The 23,003-nt window shown below is 42.4% G+C and overlaps 1 long non-coding RNA gene across 1 annotated transcript in view; it reads right to left on the bottom strand.

Moving 5' to 3' along the window:
• The window catches only part of LOC118529873 (uncharacterized), an 88,701-nt gene extending 66,691 nt beyond the window's left edge, over positions 1-22,010 (bottom strand). Inside the window, exons 1-2 of the long non-coding RNA XR_013445348.1 lie at positions 21,773-22,010; positions 5,314-5,415 (exon numbers count right to left, since the gene is read on the bottom strand). This is a non-coding gene — a long non-coding RNA (uncharacterized LOC118529873). The remainder of the gene's footprint in view (positions 1-5,313; positions 5,416-21,772) is intronic.
• Positions 22,011-23,003: the final 993 nt, after the last annotated feature.

The following is a 23,003-nucleotide window of genomic DNA, read 5'->3' as shown; positions in this document are numbered from 1 at the left end:
TTTGCCCTTAGAAGCCAGCCATCGCGCCATGAGGAAACCAGTCAACCAGGGGAAGGGCACGTGTGGGCGTTCTGGGTGACAGCCTCACCTGGAGTCCCAGCCACCGAAAGCCAGCATCAACACTAGCTGATGCTAAGTAGAGCACGGATGAAGGGACCGCACCAAGGCCTGCCCAAACTGCAGATCCAGATTTCTGAACAAAATAAATGAGGTCCCTGTTCTAAGCCTCGAAGTTTTGAGGTGGTTTGTTACGCAGCAAAAAATGATCAGAACAGTGCGGGTTTTTCGCAGCCAGTTATACGTACACACACAAAAAAATTTTATGAACTTAAATGAAAGTGTTTTTCTTAAGATTTTTTTATTTATTCATTTGAGACACAGAGATACAGACAGAAGGAGAGAGCATGAGCAGGGAGAGAGGCAGAGGGATAAGCAGGTTCCCCGCTGAGCAGGGAGCCCAATGTGGGGCTCGATCCCAGGACCTCGGGATCACGACCCGAGCCGAAGGCAGACACTTAACCATCTGAGCCACCCAGGTGCCCCTTAAATGAAGATCTTAATTATTTCTGTCAATGCTCATGCTGTTTAAAGTTGCAACCATTGAGATTTTTGTAAATTTTTACTGTTATTTAATTAATATATGACTTCTCTCAGTTTGTGTTTTCTGCAAACAGTGCACATTTAGAAAGCACGTTAGGCACTCAGACTTTGTTGGCAGAAGTACAGATTGGGACCCACCTCCTGGAAGACAATTCCTACCTACACCCCCCCCAAAAAAAGGGGGCAGAAGTTTTTTAAAAATGTACATTTCTATGTCCTGGAAATTCCACAACAGGAATTTATCTTGAGGAAATGATAATGGATATATGCTAAGAATAGATGCAGAGATGTTTACATTGTTTATGTTAAAATATTGAACACAATCTAAATATTAATATAGTGTTGGGTAGTAAGTTCTAGAATATTATTTGGCTACAAAAGATGTGGAGGATGGAAATTTACTGACATGGAAACAGGTTGAAATATATCATTATCTGAAAAAATAAAATTGTTCAAAAAAGTATATAATTCCATTTTCACTATACTAAATATATGTGTATAAACATTCACAGATCTGAAAGTATATATACCAAGGTTCTAACAGGGATTAACTAAAACTAGTGGGATTATGGATTTTGTTACTTCCTTCCTTCCCTTCTCTTTCCCTCCCCTCCTTCTCCAGCCCTTCTTTTGTGCATATCTTTTTCACTTAAAGTTACATTGCTTTTATAATAAAAAGAACATTAAAATAACTTGAAAAATTTTTTACAACTATCTATTAGGGTTCTCCAGAGAAACAGAACCAATACAATGAACCAACAGGACATGTGTGTGGGTGAAGAGATTTATTTTAAAGAACTGGCTCATGGATTATGGAAGATGACATGTCCCCAGACCTGCAGGGTGAGTGGTTAAGCTGGAGACCAGGAGAGCCGGTGTTGTAGCTCTAGTCCGAGTCTGAAGACATGAGAGCCAGAAGGACCAATGGTATGGGTTTGGTCCAAAGGCTGGTTTGCTTGAGAAGTAGATGTTTCAGTTCGAGTCAGAAGGCAGGAAAAATCTGATGTCCCAGCTAGAAAGCAGTCAGGCAGGAGAAATTCTCCCTCACTTAGAAGAAGGCAGCCTTTTTGTTCTATTTGGGTCTTCAAATGACTGGATGTAGCCCATTGGCGTTAAGAAGGGCAATCAGTTTAACTCAGTCTGCAGAGTCTCATGTTAAACTCATCCAGAAACATGCTCACAGCCACATGCCCACAATGTTTCACCAAATACCCAGGCACCCCTATGGCCCAGTCAAGTTGACACGTAAAATGAGCCATAACAGGAAAAAAAAAAAATTCTATGTAAATCCCAGTTGCAAAAAAAGAAATCAAGAGAGATTCAGAGTTTAGTCTTTTCTGAGCCTCTTAAATCATTTGTCAAAAAGTTAGGTGTCCCTTGTTTTAGAACATTATTTTACTTACTGGGCATTTTGGTCTTTATGTGTTGGGGATGAGTAAAAGCATGTGAAATCTACTTTCCCATTTTTTATTTTATTTGTAATTCACATGTTGGGGGATGGTACTCAAAGATCCCAAGACTATGCCTGACTGGCTCACACTCTAGGACTGGACTCTTCCTGTCCATGTGCTCCTATATCCCTGGGTGGTGGCATCTGTCATAGAGCTTCATCTTCCTGCGCTGATTCACGTGTGTGGGTCCTGTGCAGACCACACGCAACCCCAGCCAAAGCACAGTGCGGAGCCCCAAAGTTGCGCTCCCTGCGTTGAATGGGACTATAATCTGTTTCATCCAAGCCACGGATGAAAATGTTCAACCAGGCAGGGCTGAGTACTGAACCTCGCAGTTCATCGCCAAACACTTGCCTCCACTTTACAACCATTCCTTTAATGAATTGTCTTTGAGCAAGATTCTCCAGCTGGATAATCTACTTTAGTGCAAAGTTTTAAGATGTAGAATACAAACTGTCATCACTGTCAGACTACTGACTTGTAGTCAACCCACTCCAGCCCAGTGTTTCTCAAACTACAGGGTCACAACTGATACTGGTTGTGAAATCAACCGAGTGGGTTGTTCGTGCTTGAAAGTTCAACAGAAGTTATCAGAGGGCCTCTCCTATTAGTTTTAAGTATTATTGCACAAAACTTCTGTCTCAGATATATATAGGTATGTGTGTAATCTGAGTCACAATGTAAATGTCCTTCTTATGATGTTTGGGATCAAAAACATTTCTGTGCCACTGACCTAGGCCTTATTTTTCCACAGTCGACAGATGTCTTGCTAAAATTAAGATAAAACCAGGGTTGACTTCTTGGGCGTGAGACCCATTCAGTCGACCATTTTGTGAGAACTTTTTTGAACATGGACTCTGCATTTTCATTTTGCACCGAGCCCTGCATATTACATGGAATTGGCTCTAGATACAGCACTGCACTCAAGTCAACAGATGTATACTGAGTTGTTGATTACGTGCACCAATAAGAGGATTGATGAAGACGAAAAAAAGAGATGCACCTTCAAGGAACTTACAGTCTAGGATTCTGGGTCAAATAGTGTTCATCTGTGGTAAAATGTAAGTGTCGTATGAAGAAAAACAGAAGTATTTTGAGAGTATAATAGAGGGAGATTGAATTAATCCTTTTATTTATGACCTCCTAGGATTGTCACAAGTAGCTTTAGGGGATAACTTAAATGTTTACAACCTGAATTGATTTCTGACTTCTTCAGGAGGCTTAGGCCTGGGTCTCAAGTTTCAGTTTACCGCTATTCCCTGACCAGTCACAAGGGTCTGGGTGATTTTGTCGGAAGGGATAATGCCCTCAGTGAGCCCTCCTATGTCACCAGCGGCACGAAGATGAATTGCGGAAGGAGTCCACAACTGGTCTACCCCATGCCGTAATACGTAAGCATAGGATAGGCTGATACCCTTCCACTCAAGGTCATCAGAAGTTTGGAAAGTAAGTGCCCCCCCTCTAGTTTAGGCACTCTCCCAAGTCTGACCACTTCCCTCGGTTTGGGCCATACGGGATCAACACCTGTGCTAATGGAGCCAGGTCACCGCTGCCTTGGCCACCACCACTGACTGAAGGGCCTGCTTCCGTGGCCGCTTACTCTGACCTTCAAACCACTCACAGGCAGGGCCCAATGGCACCTTGCCACAGCCTCCCCCACAGCCCTCCAACCTCATGCGCAGGATTTTCTGTGGCTGCTAAGACAGGAGACGTCCTAGGACACAATTGGCACCCCCGTTATGGACAACCCAAAAAAGTACAGGTGAGTTAACATCCCTTGGGATGAATTTTTCTTTCCATCCGTGGAATAGAACTGTCAAGAGATAAGAAGCTTTGTGTGGCTTCTCTGAAGACATCCTCTGAGACCACATAATAGCTTTCCCGGGGGCTGTGGGCAGCATTCCCTGTCCTGATTTCCCCTCTTTTCCCATCACTGCTGCTCCCTTACAATTTCACTTCGAAATGAACTGTTACTAAACATGTAAGTTTTTGACTCAGGCCTCATGTCTTAGGTGAGGTGGGCTGAGATATTAATGTGCTGCAGGTGTATTTCTGATGCGAACATGGGAGAAGCAGTAGGAACTGGTTAAGAGAACAGACTCAAGCCAAATGCCTGAGTTCGAATCCCAGCGTCTGCATTTAGCAACTGGGTGACACTGGACAAATCACTCTGTTTTTTGTTGCCATCTGTACAGATAATAATAATAGCTGCCTTGTAAGTTTTTTGAGATTTCATTTATAACCATGACCATGTGCTTAATAAATAAGTGTTAAATAATTAAAGGATAAAAGAGATACAGACTATCTTTGAATTTCTTTGCTGAAGAAATGGCCTCATCAACAAACAGAACCCACGGGCAGACTTCACCTTGTGACCAAACTGAATTCAAGGGCTCAAAGATAGAGGTATCTTCAGAGGTAAAACTTGGAATGAGGAAAAAATGAAGCTGCGTGCCACCTACTATTTATAGATGTGTGCTGGAGACCCGATTGTTAAATATTCAGGAATTTGTGAGCCAGCTGTTAAAATGTTATTAGCTTGAAATTGGCCACAGTAGGAGTATTTATACCATGAAAATTGGCAAAAGTTACAAATTAGGACTTTCAATTTTTTTCCGATTCTCACAAATGCTGTGAAGAGTAAGTGGAAATATTTGTTAAGCCATAAAGTACTACACAATAATATTTGCCTCTTGAACTACTTGATAATGCCTTTGATCTCTGCAGTGTTTGGCTCCACCCCAATAACGAGTCCTTGATGCTTCTGGCCATCACTCATTTCTTCTCCAAGAGCGCAAGGAAAGTAAAGTGGTGATCCGTATAGGACACCATGGGCTCACTAAGAAGTGTGTTATTACCTCAGTTTCAATCACCTTGTATGACATACATTATAAATATCTTCAATTTGTATCAAAGTTAAAAAAAATTTTCAAATATAAATTTTATCCCACATTTAAAAATTAGGGGCACCTGGCTGGCTCAGTTGGTAGAGCATGTGACTCTTCAACTCAGGGTTGTATGTTCCAGCCCCATGTTGGATATAGAGATTACTTAAAATAAATATAAATAAATAAATAATAAAAAAATTAAAATTACATATATAATTTTCAGAGAATTGAACTACATTCAGTGCCTTGTTCTCCATCCCTAACCTCACCCCTGTTCACTAACTTTGCCCAGGTCTCTTCTATCTGGAGTGCTGTCTCCTCCAACATGCTGGCTTCCCCCTTCCCCAGCCTCCCACCCGGCCCAACATTTTTACCTCACAGATCTCTGTCCATGTATCAGTTGGGAACTCTTTCCTGATCTTCAGAATCAGGGAGGATGTGCCTTTCTACATGTTCCCATTGTAGCCTCCTTGGACCTATAAGAAAAGAATTTCTTATTTCTGTCAGTTACGACCATTTAAAAAGAGTTTACATCTCAGTATTCCCACAAAAAGATGTTCAAGATCTATTAAGTGAAAAAATACAAAAAGAAATACGTAATGTGTCTTTAGTAATATTTATACAAAGAGATACGTTTGGAAATATGTAGAAGAAATACCAGAAAACAATTGCAAATGGTCATCTCTGAGGAAGGAGTTTTAGTTTTCATTATATGCTATATTTTACTGTCATTTTTTTCATAATAAAAAGAAAGAAGCCAGTTCACTTTCTGGTCCCTATTAATAGGCTATGCATTTTTTGTTCCTTGTTTATCCCCAACACTTAGTGCAATGCCCATAGTAGATGCTCATTAAAAACTGATAAATTACTTTATAGTTTTTTTCCCCATAATTCCTACATGGACACATTTTTATAGAAGAGCAGTTTTTCTATAGAAGAGCTTACTGGTGTGAGTAGAAAATTAGCAAATGAATCCTGAATAGTTCAGAAATTTACAAGCTGATGTCTAACAGAAGACACAGATATGTGCACACAATCTCACTAACATAAATCACCCACTCAGGATTCTTAAACTACCAAGTATTTATTTTCTAATAAATCATGGAAGGGAAAGGAGGCTGAGAGCAAAGGGACCATTTCTGAAGTCTCTGATCACATCCAAGTACACATGGATCCTCAGATTTCACCACTAATGCTGGATTCACTCCATGGCAAAGACACTCACTATGACCACTTAGGTCCTCTGGTCCTCCGTCTCAGTATATTTCAAGGAATAATTTACTTAAAACGTTTCTAGCATATATGAGTTGGCTACACATACTAGAAATTTAATTGAAGCAGACCTAACTTTCATATCGTCTGTGGCTTTGAACCAAGGAGTATGTCACCAATGGAAGTGACACCCAAAAAGCTACCTTTAGATTTGAAACTATATTTATATATTTGAAAATGTTAGTATTATATTACATACATTAATATATAATTTTCCCCTCGGTAAGAAAACCCCAGCTTCTTACTAAATCTATGAGGGTCTCCATAGACCTCCATGGTCTGACTCCTGCCTGTCTTTCTGGCTTTACTTCCTTCCATTCATTCTCTCTCCCAAGACTTCCAGTCATACTGCCTTTGCTGTTCCTTAAATACATCAAGCTTATTCTTGCTTCAGAGTCTTCGTACTTATTGACCCTCCAACTGGAAAGATCTACCTGGAGGACTCCTTTTGAGTTGCCATCTCAGTTCAGACAAGTCCTGTTTGCCAGTAAGGTCTTCCACGGCACTAGATGGAAACAGTGCCCTCCTCTGTCCCCACTACTTGCCCTATCACAACATCGCGCTTTTTAAAAAATACCATTTATCATCTTCTGAACTCATCTTGTACATTATTATCTCTTTGCCCCTTGGTTTCTGTAAGATGGAAACCAGGGTTAAGAGCAGGAACTTTGTCTATCTTATTCACATTACCCTGAGCCAAGAAAACACATAGGAGGAGCATAAGAAATACAAATGAAATGTCTCAGTCAAGTCACAGAGGTCTTTCTAGCCACGTGATCCCCTCCTCTGTTCACGGAGAAAGAAGCAAATGATGTAGCTTCAGGAGGCCACAAATTTGCTTGAGCGAAAGGAACCCCCACACACTCTCAAGAGAACTGCTATGCTATAAAATGTTCCCAATGCCCTCGGGGTTTGGAAACTGGAGAGCTGAGCAGATTGGAGTCTTCAAGGCATGGAAAATTCCCCTCAGTATACTGGGTAGGCCATTGCTTTGGTTCCAGAAACTCTTTTTGGAAATTTTATATGGGGTCAAGATTCAGAATGTTCACCAATTCCTGTACGTTTCATGAATATTCTCTATTTTTGGATGTACCTGTGAATGAGACCAAGAAAAAACCATCCCTCTCTTAAAAAGCAGTTATACAGGTTTTCTGGGAGACAAGATAAAATAAAGAATCAGAGAAAAGTGACATTTCTGACATCTCTAACATCTTTTTCACATGACTTAACAGATTCTGTCCCATAAGCATCATTAGCCCCAATTTGAGAAAACTGTTAAGAAAGCCCACACAGAACTGGATTAAACCCCCAGTTTGTCAATCAGGATGGTCTTCAAAACTCGGAAGCCCTCTCTTCTGCCTCACGAAGCCTCTCATGAGGTCCTTGAATAGCAGCAATCAATTGTTCAAGAGAAGGACACAGACAATTATATCACAAATCCCTTAGCTCTTGAATCAGCTCTAATATACACTGTACAAGTTCAAGGGTTCCATTACTAGTAACTTATGTCACCATTTTATTTAATAGGTTTTCAACCAAAACCTGTTTCCTCAATGGTTTGAACGCTCTATGAAGACAACCTCACTGTTCACAATAGTGTGTTCTTTAATGTAAAAATCTTGGATTTGGCCTCCTGTTTTCATGTATATTAAGTCTCTTACTTTTAAATTTTTATGTACATGTTACTATATCACTATATCAATTTTTTAAATAAGCCACCTCAAAATCATTGTGAAATTAAGCTAAGTATAAAGAATAAATTATACCATATATACTTACTGTGGCAGACTACAAAAACATCCATACATTTTCAGCTTCCTTTTATCCATGGCCTTTGCCATATGCCTTCACTCCTCCCAGAAGGAGGTGGAATCTTGTTTTCCCATGCCTTAAATCTGAGCTACTTTTGTGACTTACTTTAGCCAAGAGAATACGGCAAAAACGATAGTAGGCCAGCGCCGAACTCAAGCCTTGAGGCCTTGAAAGCTTTTCTTCTTCTTGGATCTTTGAGATCACCACATGAATAAGCCCAGGCTGGCTTTTTTGAGGATGGGAAACATATGGACCATTGGTGCCACTGTCCCAATCAACAGCCAGCCACATCCCAGAAGCTGAAACACCTAGATGATTTGTCACTCACACCAGGTTCATAAGGGTGCCCAGCTAAAACTAGAAGAACTATCCAGCTGAGCCCAGCCTAACTAAGCTAAATGGTTGTTTTCTTAAATAACTAAAGAAGCCATACTACCTGAGAAACCTATATTCATAACAGCCATTAGCACGTATGTGCTAATACATAGTAAGTCATTTGCTTACATAATCTCAGGCTTTTTGAGGTTGATATAGCTTCATTTTACAGCTGATCCTTACAGAGGTCTAGTGAGTCACCTTTCTTCTTCTCTATGGTAAAGTAGATCAACTTACTGAATTACAACTACAGCAAAAGTTAGTTGGAGCTCCTTAGGTTTAGATTTCCTAGTATCTCACTTATATACCTTCCCATTTGGCCTCCAAAGAAAACATATATGAAGCCTGAAAAACTTTTACAAATCATTCTTATTTTTGCTTCAAAGGTAACCTTAGAACACCGAAAGGGAGAGACAAAGTCAAGTTACACAGAAGAGCCAACTTAACAGGGGAGGTTTTGCCCATCTCCTGACAGACTGATTAAGTACTGAGGAAGCCATGTGCCCTCTGAAGAATCCAGCCTGTTCTTGGTTGCCTGAACATCCCTGAAGGTTACTCTGTAGATCACTCCTCAGAGGGCTTTTGAGAATACAAATTACTCACGTGGAAATTTATGGGATGATATGTCTTGAGAATGTCTTTGAAGGTACACAAATGAACATTCTGTTTTCCTGACTACAAAACTCAAACAGTACCAAATCACAGGCCAAATTCTGTTTATTCTCCTTGTCTTTGTCCACTAAGCATCCCTCCCCAGTGAACAGACATAAATCAGCCTCCCAGTGTAAGGGTCTAACAACTTCATGAGAGATTGGGGGGAAAAAAAAACAATAGTGTCCTTTCATGTTGGCTCTGCAGTGTATAACCTATAAGACTCAAGATCTCCTCCAGTAAAAGAGACAGGTTAGGCATTCCAGTGGTTGGCTGAAGGTTATATTATGGGAGGATGAAATAAGGTGAGCGAGAACAAAATGTTGCTCAATAATCACATCTGTGCTCAGAAGGGCAAATACAAATTCATAAACTAAAATCAGCAATATTTAAATATTTCTACTTGATGCATTCCATTTTTTTTACACTCATTCTGCCTCCAGTTTTTACTTTGCTTCTTGTTATTGTTTCTGGTATTTTATCTACTTTATCAATCCCTTCCTTCCCCCAAGGGCTCCGTGTGTGTGTGTGTGTGTGTGTATCTGAGTGCACACACATAGGAGCGATGGGCTTTGTGGACAATGGAGGTGGGGATGGATGGACCCAGAAAATGAGAATGAGGCTGATGGACTCATAAAAGTCCAAGAAAAGAAAAAGCCATCTGATATAAAAATATATCCAACTGGATAACAAATTCAATTTACGAGCCTTAGGAAGGACTTGGTTATAATGGGCCATGTTAAATTTGATTGTCACAAATTTGCAGAAGGACCCTCCTTATACCTCACTTCCTACAATGACAGTTCTAAGTCAATTCATTAACTAATAGCTCTGCAGGGTCGGCCCTCAGCCAGCTAATGCTCCCTATCATCTCTGCTTTTTAGTATTGAATACAAATTTCTATTCTTCACTTGTTGTATCTTGTTTATTAGACTAACCTTCTGACATTTCACTAATACTCATTAGGGTAAAAGTGTGTCAGCCTCCTAGGCAGACAGGGTAACTGAGTGCTTCAACTGAGGGTCCACCTGTGGTGCTCCTGACCGATGGGGAAAGGGCAAGTGAGCCTGGAAGTACAGGCGAGAGATGGTGCAGAAATGTGGACAAGGGTAGACACTACAAATTAGCTTCCTGGTTTTTCTGCAAACTTTCTGCCTCTTGTTAGAGGAAAAAAATTCTCAAAATTATTAGTGCTAAGAAATATTTTATTATACTTAATTATAGAAAGAAATACTTAACAGATGTATATAGCTGTAATATTATCCCAAAATCCAAAGAAATGTAAATCATTTAATTTTTACAAATTTAAATTTATACATTTTTATAATTTAATGAAATGGAAGATTTTGTTTTGCTCAAATGAAATCATCCCTATTAGATCTAATAATATAAAGATGCATGTGCATGCTTAATGACTTTTTTTTTTAAACTTGGATCTTTTACTTCTGAAAGCTGTTGAGTCATTATTTTTAATTTTTGTTTGTTTAACAATTTAGTTTTTAGTCATCAATTTATTAGGCTGATGAGCCATTCAAAACTGTGTACCCATGGGGTGCCTGGGTGGCTCAGTCGGTTAAGCATCTGCCTTCGGCTCAGGTCATGATCCTGGGGTCCTGGGATTCAGCCCCACATCCTGCTCTCTGCTCAGTGGGGAGCCTGCTTCTCCCTCTGCCTCTGCTGCTCTCCATGCTCATTCTCTCTTTCTCTGTCACTCTCTCTCAAATAAATAAAATCCTTCTAAAAAAAATAAAAAAATAAAACTGTGTATACAAATGCAATACTGGGGAAAAAACATTAAATTTCATTTAATAAGGGGAGCTGGGGTGGCTCAGTAGGTTAAGCATCTGCCTTAAGCTCAGGTCATGATCTCAGGGTCCTGGGATCCAGCCCCACGTTGGGCTCCCTGCTCAGCAGGGAGTCTGCTTCTCCCTCTCCCTCTGCTGCTCCCCCTCGCTCATGCTCTCTCCCTCTCTCTCCCTCCATCTATCTGACAAATAAATAAATAAAATCTTTAAAAATTATTCATTTAATAAAAAGTTTTGCCTGCATTTTTATAACTCCCCATTCTGCCTCCTATGAACTGCTCCATCTGCATGACTGTAAAGAAGCGCACCCACCACCGTGCTTGCTCAGAGCACCATCATGGCGGTGACTGCTATGACTGAGGCCTTGTGGAGCTAGGCCTGTCTTGGCTGCCATTGGCTGAGAGTCTGCAATTTCGGCAAACACAAAGGCCAATTCAGGCATGGAAACTGAGTAGCAGCAAGCAATTGCAAGGTGACTGTTCAATGTCCAGAATGGTTTATAGTAACATGTGTCAACACACAAAACAAAAACCATCACAGAAATCCTACACCTCAGAGGACAGAGAGTGAGAGCAGAGAACTCACTTGTACAGTGGGACTGGGGAAGGAGGAGTTATATTCAGGCAGCTGCTAACTGAAGGTAAAAAGATTTTTTTGCTCAAAAGTGCTCCTGATTTAGATTTACCTTTCTCCCTTAGAGAACACAAACTAGAAAGTTAAAAATGTAGTTCCTTTAAGAAACAATAACTTAAAAAGTTTGTATCTGCAGACCCAACATTCAAAGACTATTTTCAAGTTTATCAAGGTAAAGGCTGCTCCCTCATGGAATTTTACTGTCTCTTGGGGAGGGGGGAATCCTTCATGTCATAGAGAAATGAGACAATAACAATAAAATTAAGCAAAAATATTTTGTCCTCTTTAAAAAGTTCAACTAAAAACCCAAGAGATTATTTTAAGTTCTGTTAGAGGGCCACGGTCATGCAAGGGATAGGTTTGTCCACCGGGGCACTCAAAATTCTTAATTAAGCACCTTATTTCACCTGGCATTCCATGCCTTTCCCCACAAATGTCCAGCCTATATACATCCCCCCCATAAACATATATACACCTTCCCCACACCTTGCTTTAACTCAAGTGTCACCGTCTCCCCCGGCATCCTGCTTCTCTATAACAAAATATGTAGACGTGACAGCCATGGGATACTGTTTCCTAGCACTAAGTTGAAATAATTCTGGCAACTGGGACCCCAGAGAGCTTTCAGAGATTTCACCATCTGAGTGACTGGCTGAGTTGCTTAAGATCACAGACCAACATAATAGCTCAGAGAATTATTGCAATATTGGGGAAAACATTCCAGAACAAGTCATCACTATTTACAGTAATAGCTTAAAAATGTTCCCAATATATAACTCTGTCTACTTGACTTAAAATATAACTATTATGTATGTAAGTCCTGACCTATATAAATTGGTGTGTTTGTACATATACCAGGGTAGGTAATGATGTGCCCTCCGAGGACAAATCATTTGGTTTACTTTGTAGAAATGTGTACTTTTTCTTTTTACCAAGAACACCGCCCCCCCCACACACAATCTATTTTTAGAATAGATTCTTACAGCTGAGGCTGCTAGTTATTCTCTACTATCCATTCTCACCTTCTTTTCTAGTATTGCAATTTTTAACACACACGTGGCTGCTCTAAATAGACGCCATGTTACCCAGCCTCCCTTGCAGCTGAGCATGGTCCTGTGAGGAAGGTCTGGTCAATGGGAAGTAATCCAAAATGTCAGAGAGCAGCTCCTGGGAACCTTGAGGGAGAGTTGGCCGACACACGCCCTTTGCCTCTCTCATCACTTCTTCCTGCTGTCTGGGAAGATACCACCTTGGACCATGAAGAGGAGGTCACACTGTCCAGAAAAAAGCCCAGTGGACTGTTTTCTAAGGATTTCCTGGAGCAGAGCCATGCTACCAGCCCTACACAATTTTATTCTACTCTTTCACATGAGAGAAATCCATGCATGTTTCTGGAGCTCCTGAGTTTCTATAATTTGGGATTTTTCTGTTGCTTGTACACAAACCTCAAGTTACAGGATGCGATTTGGTATGAAGCAAATTGCTAAGTCCCCATCTGACGGCACTGAGAGAGCACAAAGATATAGGAGAATACAGGAAAAGGCATTAAATCTACCAAGAACAATAAAGAATTTTGAACAGATGTCTATTAAAGTGAGGGTGACCATTTCCATACAAAATAGAGGATCAGTCCCAAGTCCACACAGGATAGGGTGAGGGTGAGTCAAATGTCAAGAGCTGTTTGAACAGCTTGGTGGGCTAAAATGAGGTAATCCAGACCCGTGGCCTCTTGGTCCTAAGCTCAGAGGTTGGAAAGGAAGACTAGACGGAAGGGACTTTGAGAAGGTATGTGGGCTAGGCTGACACCAGCTCAGCTCCCGCTCCGTGAAGCTGACGCAGCCGGCTCTAACCTGTGACCCCCCGCCCCCCCCCACACCCTGCACAGTCCCACGTGGAGGACAGCCCTGCGCAACTGCACTCTTGTTCTCTAACGCCCCCACTGCAAAAATAATCCCCAGCTGCTCCAGTCGCGCTGGAGGCCATGGGGACCAGCCCGGCCCTACACTCCACGCTCAGAGTTCTGAGAGGGAAGGGCAGCCCACTCAAGCAAGCATCGGATGCCTCAAGAGTCCCCTTCCTTCTCCAAGTGTGGCAGCTGCAGCAAGAAGGAAGGAGACCCAGATAGTGCTTGCCATCCCACACACTTGGGAAGCGCCCAGGAATTGCAGCAGAGGAGGTAGCCATTGCTGGGTGCCCAGGCTCCCCTCGAGAGGGACTGAAAAGTACAGGGGTGCAGAGTTAAAAAAAAAAAAAAAAAGTCCACGGAAAGCCCCCACCGAGGCGGCAGTCAGGGTGAAACTGAACAGGCTCCCGTCTGCCCCAGCATCAACACCCGGAGGGGACAGCTGGTGTGACCCGGGCGGGATTACACGAAAACCAGCCGGGACTAGAGCCGCAGGAACTGGAGCCCAGCAATGTCTGAGAGATGTGCAAAGGCACGGGGCCCCTCTGGAGAACGGGGCGGGGGCAGCAGAGACCAGGAAAGTGCCCGGATCGTCCAGCAAAGATGCAGGTTTTTCAGTGCCACACTATTTCGAGGGAAAGGGGTTTATTTTTAACAGTTGGTTCGGGTCTCTGCTTCCTCATTTTCTTAATAGGGCTCAGACATATTCCTCTCAGAAGGAATGACACATTCGTGTGCTCCGGTGACTCCTTTTGATGTGGCGGCTTCCCCTGTTGCAGTTCTGCAGACACTCGGACTAAGAAGATAAATACCTCCTACATAGACAGCCCTCTGCATTTCTCAACCTGACAGTCTCCCACTCAGTCATTTGGACAGCACTTTGGTGAAAGTGACCAGAGGTTCTCTGCCTGGTGGGCAGAATAGTAACTAGAACAAGTAGACAGAAGTGCAAGGGCACCCAGAGAAGGACTGGCCAGACGCCCGACTCAGGCTGCCTGCGTCAGCTTGATAAGTCCTCCAAAGCACCATCCTATCACTGCAGCCTGAGGACTGGTGGGGGGAGCGGTATGGATGATGCTGATGATGCAAAATGCTGTTAACCTTGACTCACCCAGTTTTTAGATTAATTAGTTTGAGTATCAAGAGACTTGCTTTTCTTCTGTCTCTCTCCCCCTCTTTCCCTTTGGTCAGCTCCTGGCTTTTAAGCACCACACCACCTGAAAGCATGCTCTTAGATTCTCACCAACCAATGTACTGATGAGATCCTTCATTCAAGGATACAACAATATTAGATCATTTCCCGTTACTGAAATAATCTCCACTCACTCCCCACCCCAAACTAAACACTCTTAAATTTTCTGAAATGAAATCACCAAATATTTATTGAGTACCTATCATAGGTGTTCTGAGTGTAATAATGAGATCAATAAGACACAATGGCTGTCTTTGAAGAGCTCGTGTTCTGTCTGGAAAGGACGGACACACGGACACACACACATACACACACACACACAAAGTAAAGTGTTTAAAGACAATTGAGAAGACACATTCAAGGTTTAGTTGTTATTTTTCCAAATGCATGGACAAAAACTATTGTATTACTGAGACAGAGGAGGGACCTTTTGCCTAAGTCACAAAGGAGGCTAAAGACATCAGGAACCAAATAGGACTGTGATAGCCTATGTTGTAGGCTGAATTGTGTCCCCCTCCAAAAATTCCTATGTTAAAATCCTAACCCCCCAGTGCCTCAGAATGTGCTCTTATTTGGAGAGAGGGTCTTTATATAGGTAATTAAATTAAAACGAGGTCATTAGTACGGGTCCAAATTTACCAGGACTAGTATTCTTTTAAGGACAAATTTGCAGAGACGCATCCAGAGAGAGAAGACAATATGGAGAGACACAAAAAGATGTCCCTCTACAAGCCACAGAGAGAGGCCTCAAACAGACATGTCCCTCACAGCTTTCAGAAGGACACAACCCTGCTCACACCTTGATTTTGGACTTCTAACTTCCAGAAAAGTGAGACGATGCATTTCTAGATCACTTTTTAAGCCACCCAGGCTGTAGTCCTCTCTTACGGAAGACTGTGGAAAAGAACACAGCTTGCCACATGGGTAAAATTGGAGTAAGCCCAGGAGGATGAGGCAAGACTTACATGCGAGCGAAACAGCAAAAACAAAATAACTAAGCCAATCAGAATGCCAGGCGTCGTCTGAGAAAAGCAGTTTACCTAAAGCAAAACGTTCGTGTAGAGGAATGGTAGAACAGCCTGCTCAGGTGAGGAGTCTTCAGGTCTGTGCGTACTGGGCTGCATTCTCCACTAAGGAATTTGGGGTGTATTCTAAAGGCAGGGGAGTTTGGTGGCATTTCATCAGGGGCCATGTGATAATAGGGATGGTGTATTAGGAGAACGGTGAACAAGACTGATTAGAAAAAGAAGTCTGGAAGAAAGTTGGTCAGTTCTAAAAGTGGTTCTTAAGCTTGACTGCAAATTAGAATCACCTGGTGTGATTGACGGACTGACCGACAGACAAACGGACGGACTGACAGACCAACCGACCGACCCCAAGGATATCCACAGCTTCATCCTTGAAACCTGTGATGTTACGTCACAAGGCAAAAAGACTTTGCTGACTTACTTTAGGGTCTTGACATGGGGAGATTATCCTGGCTTATGTAGGTGGACCCTAACTGTAATCACCAGTATCCCTGTGGGAGAGAGGGGAGGGAAATGGGACTTACAGAAGAAGAAAAAGGCAATGTGACAACTGAGGCAGGGCAAGAATAGACCACATGATGTGACCACTTATGAAGGAATGGAACGGCTTCTAGAAGATGGAAAAGCCAAGGAAAGAGATTCTCCCCTAGTGCTTCCAGAGGGAGAGACAACTTAAATTTGGCCCAGTGAAACTCATTTTAGACTTCTGGCATCCAGAATTATAGGAGACTATACTTGTGTTCTTTTAAACCACTAAGTTTGTGGTGGCTTGTTACAGCAGCCATAGAAAACGAAAATACCTGGGCAAGATTTACCCAAGTTTGCTCTCTGGGCCTTGTCCCAGAACCACTGAAATCAAGGGTGGGGCCCAGATAGGGCTGCAAAGTCGAGGGCCTCTGAGGCAAAGAGTAGGCAGTATCCAAGACCTGGAGCAGGAACCAGGCTACAGAGAGGAAGAAAGAAATGCTGAAGATACGGTGAAGAACAAAACACCTGCGATATATTGACTATTCAGCTACCTCATTGAGGGAAAGAGGCACGAATCAAAAATGCATCAGCTTTAGAACCTGTGTGCGCAGAGTACCCATGCCTTTCACAGACTGGGGAAGGAGGGCAGGCGGACCATGAGGGGGGTGGGCTTGGGCAGCAGGTACTTGTACAAGTGTGCAGTGAGAACTGGGGAGAAAGCAGGGCTGGAGACAGGATTTAGGAATGATCATTAGAGGTGGAGGTTGAAGCCGTGAGAGTGAAATTTCCAAGGGAGTTTTGAATAGGAAAAAAAAATGGACGGGAGGGAGAACAGAACCAAGCCTCTCCCATACCATCGTAAAGGGAGAGAAGAGTAAGGAAACGGAAGTATATTCATCAGGTTCTCTAGACAAATCGAACCAATAGGATATATACAGGTATACAGATTTATTATGAAGGATTGGCTCACACAATTACAGAGCCTGAGAAGTCCATGACCTGCTGACTGCAAGCTGGAGGTTCTGGAAAGCTGGTGGTATAGTTCCAGTCCAAGCCCAAAGGCCTGAGCACCAGAAGAGCCAACGTCCAAGAGCAGAAGATGACAGATATCCTGGCCCAAACGGAGAGCAAATTCACCTTTCCTCTATCTTTTTGTTCTACTCAGGCCCCCAACAGATTGGACGATGCCCACCTGCATTAGTGAGGGCTATCTTCTCTCCTCAGTCTACAGATTCAAACGCTCCTCTCTTCCAGAAATATCCTCCCAGACACACCTAGAAACCATGGCTTACCAGATATCTGGGCATCCTTTAGTCTAGTCAAGCTGACACGTAACAATAGCCATCACTAGAAAGTAAAATCAGAGTGGCAGAAGGCGCTACAATATTGTAACATAAAAGCTTGGTGGGGGGGTGGGGGTAGAGGAGGCATGCTTGGGAGATGGAGGGGAACACAGCGAGGTCACATGGTGCACAGATGGCAAAGAGAAGGAGGACTTCGAAGTGGTGGCTGATTAAAGGTTATCAGTGACCTTTGAGAAGGCAGTTTCGATGGTACAGAAGAGGTGGCGGCAGAAGTCAGATTCCCAGGCTGCAGGAAGGAGTGGGGGGGAGGATGTGGAAGAGATAGCAGAGGCTGGTTTTGGGAGCTCTAGCCATGACAGCAGATGAAAAATGGAGTCACAGCCTAGCAAAGCAGACGGAGTTAGCTTAGCCTAAAGGGTTCTGGGGTCACGTAGGCCTGCCAAACCCCACCCCAGCTCCTCACGACCTAAAACTTGCATTAAGCAAATTGTTTAATTCTGTGTAGACTCAGTTACCTCATTTAAAAATAGCCACAGTGATACCTACACCAAAGACTTGCAATGATCAGATGAAAACAGAAGAGGTAACTCGCTTATTTTAAGTGTCTGGCACATAGTAAGTGCCAAAAATTGACATATGTGCCAAAGATTGATATTGTGAACGGGCTCTGGAACCCCACCTTCTTATAAATACGGTTGCCAGGTAAGATACAAAGACTCACAGTTAAATTTTAATTTCAAAAAAACCTCCCCGTTTTAATATAAGCATGTCTTAATCGTTTCAAGGCCATACTTACACTAAAAAACGACCTGTTGTTGGTATCAATTTTCTATTGCTGCTGTAGCAAATCATCACAGTGAGTGGATTAAAACAACACAAATTTATTATCTTACAGTTACAGAGGTCAGCACTGGGATAAAATCTGTATCAGCAGGACTGCATTCCTGCCAGAGGCTCTAGGGAACAATCCACTTTCTTACCTTTTCCAGCTCCTGAGGCCCACCCACATTCCTTGGCACGCCGTCTTCTTCCTCCATCTTGAAAGGCAGCAACATTGCACCTCTCCATTCTTCCTTAGTCATACCGCCCTCTGAGTGCAGTTGGCAGAGGTTCTCCAATTTTAAGGACTCTGATTAATTGGGCCCAGCTGCATGATGGAGACAAGTTCTCTTTCCAGGCTCCTACGCTTAATCACATCTGAAAGTCCTTTTGCCATGTAACACATTCATGGGTTCCAAGGATTAGGAGATGAACTTATTTGGGGGTGGAAATTATTCTGCCTACCACACTGTTTATCTAAAATTCTAATTAACTAGATGTTCTGTCATTTGCTAAATCTGGTGACCATGACCCTACCTCTAAAACTTTAATTGGGAAAAAAAAATTGCTTACTTCCCCCACCCCTAGAACCCCAACTACACCTTCTATTACTTCTTGCCATTTGACAATCTTCCATATTTGTTTCACTTCATGCTGTTACGTAAACGGGTTTGAGTTCAAAATTTTACGAAAGAAATCTGTAGCTATTTAGGGAAAAAATAGAAAATTATATAAAGAGAAATTCTACTTTATTTTGATTTTCATTATAAAACGAGATTTTGATTTACATAATAGGATTTACTAAAGAAAAACAGAAACCATTCTAGGTATTTCAGGCAGGAAAAAAAATTTAATACAGGGAACTGGATGCATACAGAACTCCCAGGAGGGCTGAAGGAGTTAGGGAAAGCCACAAGCTTTCCAAATATGCTGCTAGCTTTAAGAGACAGGAAGTTTCAGGGACTAAAGGAAACTGCTAGTAGTGGTGTCATCTGCTTCCAGCTCTGAGGTGGATGATTCACAGGGGAATGTCTGGGATTCTATGCAAACTCTGATATCTGCTGACACCCACACACCTGTCCACTTCTGGCAGAAGAGCAATAATATGGCTTCTATGTCACAGAATGGGAGAAGATATTTGCAAATGACATATCAGATAAAGGGCTAGTATCCAAAATCTATAAAGAACTTATCAAACTCAACACCCAAAGAACAAAGAATCCAATCAAGAAATGGGCAGAAGACATGAACAGACATTTTTCCAAAGAAGACATCCAAATGGCCAACAGACACATGAAAAAGTGCTCAACATCGCTCGGCATCAGGGAAATCCAAATTAAAACCTCAATGAGATACCACCTCACACCAGTCAGAATGGCTAAAATTAACAAGTCAGGAAATGACAGATGTTGGCGGGGATGCGGAGAAAGGGGAACCCTCCTACACTGTTGGTGGGAATGCAAGCTGGTGCAGCCACTCTGGAAAACAGTATGGAGGTTCCTCAAAAAGTTGAAAATAGAGCTACCATACAATCCAGCAATTGCACTGCTGGGTATTTACCCCAAAGATACAAATGTAGGGATCCGAAGGGGTACGTGCACCCCGATGTTTATAGCAACAATGTCCACAATAGCCAAACTGTGGAAGGAGCCAAGATGTCCATCGACGGATGAATGGATAAAGAAGATGTGGTATATATATACAATGGAATATTATGCAGCCATCAAAAGGAATGAGATCTTGCCATTTGCAACGACGTGGATGGAACTGGAGGGTATTATGCTGAGCGAAATAAGTCAAACAGAGAAAGACATGTATCATATGACCTCACTGATATGAGGAATTCTTAATCTCAGGAAAGAAACTGAGGGTTGCTGGAGTGGGGGGTGGGGTGGGAGGGATGGGGTGACTGGGTGATAGACATTGGGGAGGGTATATGCTCTGGTAAACGCTGTGAATTGTGCAAGACTGTTGAATCTCAGATCTGTACCTCTGAAAGAAATAATGCAATATATGTTAAGAAAAAAAAAAGAAGAAGAAGATAGCAGGAGGGGAAGAATGAAGGGGGGAAATCGGAGGGGGAGACGAACCATGAGAGACGATGGACTCTGAAAAAAAAACTGAGGGTTCTAGAGGGGAGGGGGGTGGGAGGATGGGTTGGCCTGGTGATGGGTATTAAAGAGGGCACGTTCTGCATGGAGCACTGGGTGTTATGCACAAACAATGAATCATGGAACACTACATCAAAAACTAATGATGTAATGTATGGTGATTAACATAACAATAAAAAATTTTTTTAAAAAATATGGCTTCTATGTCTCTTCTCCCTTCAAAATCTCATGCCTGTACCTCTGGTCATCAGCGGAAGTCTTGAAACTACTGGCAAGGGATGCTGGGAAATGTAGTTCCTAGGCTTCCAGCCATAACAATAAGGAAGTGCATAACAGATAAGCTGGCCTATATAGCTCAAGAAACAAAAACCCCCAAAAATTGAAAGCAGAAAGCTTTTGCCAAAGGAAAAGGCAAAATAATTATTTATTTTACTATTGTAAAATATCCAAATCCTTAAGTACCCAGCTGCAACTTTTTCTTTTAAAACAATATTTTTTTTTAATTTTTTTATTGTTATGTTAATCCCCATACATTACATCATTAGTTTTAGATATAGTGTTCCATGATTCATTGTTTGTGCATAACACCCAGTGCTCCATGCAGAACGTGCCCTCCTCAATACCCATCACCAGGCTAACCCATCCTCCCACCCCCCTCCCCTCTAGAACCCTCAGTTTGTTTTTCAGAGTCCATCGTCTCTCATGGTTCTTCTCCCCCTCCGATTTCCCCCCCTTCATTCTTCCCCTCCTGCTACATTCTTCTTCTTCTTTTTTTCTTTCTTAACATATATTGCATTATTTGTAAAACAATATTTTGTTGGGGCACCTGGGTGGCTCAGTCGGTTAAGCCTCTGCTTCCGCTCAGGTCATGATCCGGGTCTGGGACCAAGCCCCTAGTTAGGCTCCATGCTAAGCTGGGAATCTACTTCTCCCTCTCCCTCCACCCCCCCACGTCCCCTCCCCTTGTGCATTCTCTCTCTCTCTCTCTCTCAAATAAATAAATAAAATCTTTAAAAAAAAATACTTTGTTCATTTGCTGTGGCTGTCCCATTGTCTTCTGGATTGTTCTACCCCTAGGATTTCACTGACTGCATACTCTTGCCATCAGAATTTTGCTTTTCCCATCTAAGGTGGCAACATATAAAAAGAGGAATGTTGGTAAATATGTGTTTGTTCCCGGGACTAATTCCTGACTTTTATTATCTGTTGCTGGGGAATAAAGTATACTCTAAAACTTAGTGGGGGCACCTGGGTGACTCCGTTGGTTAAGCGTCTGCCTTCGGCTCAGGTCATGATCCTGGAGTTCCGGGATGAGCCCCGCATCGGGCTCCCTGCTCAGCAAGGAGTCTGCTTCTCCCTCTGACACTCGACCTGCTCATGCTCCTTCTCTTTCTCTCTCTCAAATAAATAGATAAAATCTTAAAAAAAAAAAAAAAAGTAGAGGCTTAAACAATAATTACCTTTTTTTCATAGTTCTGTGGGCTTGGAATTCAGGGAAGAGCAAGGCTCTTGGGCTCTCCTGGACTACATTCAGTTAGCGGCCAGCAGGGTTAGAAGATCCAAGGGACTTCGCGTAGGTCTGGTACCTCGGTGCCTCTCCATGCGGCTTCTCCCCGCCGTGTGGCTAACCTGCTCTGCCCCACAGCTCCGTCTCAGGTGGTCAGACTCCACACACTGTGGCTGCTTTCGCAGAGGGATAAAGTGGAACCTGCCAGGAAACAAATCCCAGAATGTCACCCATGCTCTATTCTACTAGTCAAGGAAAGTCGCAAAGCCCTGATTCAAGAGGAGGAAAAATGGGCTAGTACCTCTTGAACGGTAGAAGAGCTTGTGTATATGGAGAAGGAAGGAATTGATCGGTGACCACCTTTTTGCAGTGACTGGATTCTGTTCTCCCAGCTACTAACTTTGATACTTCCTCTCTTAGGCTATCCTCACTTCACAATTTGGAGCATGCTGGTTTTTGGGTTTTTTTTTTTTAATATTTTTATTTATTTATTTGAGAGGGTGAGAGGGATTGAGAGAATGAGTGGGGGGAGCGGCAGAGGGAGAAGCACACTCCCCCCTTAGCAGGGAGCCCAACTCAAAGCAGGGCTCAATCCCGGGACCCTGAGATCACGACCCGAGCCGAAGGCAGATGCTTAACCGACTGAGCCACCCAGGCGCCCTGGAGCATGCTGTTTTGGACCTTAACTTTTATCCTATTTCCTCTTATCCATCAGTAGCCTCTTAACATTTTTTGCTTATGTAGCCTATTAATAATAAATGTTTGAGCACGTAATTGGATATGTATACATATATATGCAAATATAGTACACAAATGTACTACTGCCAATCTATTTGTTAAACATTATTTAAATTTAATGTCTTTTTTATGTTTTAACAAGCATAAATATAAACAGAAGATCTTATACTATTCTTTTTACACTCCACTGTGAAGATCACCGATCTATCCTTCCATTTTGGTCTCATGACGGCTTTCTTGAGTTTTCTCATTAATTCCCTATCCAAGCCCTGTCTTCCTACCCACAAAATGACTTGGAGATCTGGTTTCTCTTTTTTATCCCCTTCCTTTCCCGGGATATATCAAATATCTAATAGAGCTTGGTCCACATTTCACAGTAGGTTTCTAAGATATAGATAGATAGATAGATAGATAGATAGATAGATAGATAGATAGATAGATATGGA

The sequence above is a fragment of the Halichoerus grypus genome, chromosome 2 (assembly GCF_964656455.1).
Source record: "Halichoerus grypus chromosome 2, mHalGry1.hap1.1, whole genome shotgun sequence".
NCBI classification, from domain to species: domain Eukaryota; kingdom Metazoa; phylum Chordata; class Mammalia; order Carnivora; family Phocidae; genus Halichoerus; species Halichoerus grypus.
This window is presented reverse-complemented; position numbering and strand designations above follow the sequence as displayed.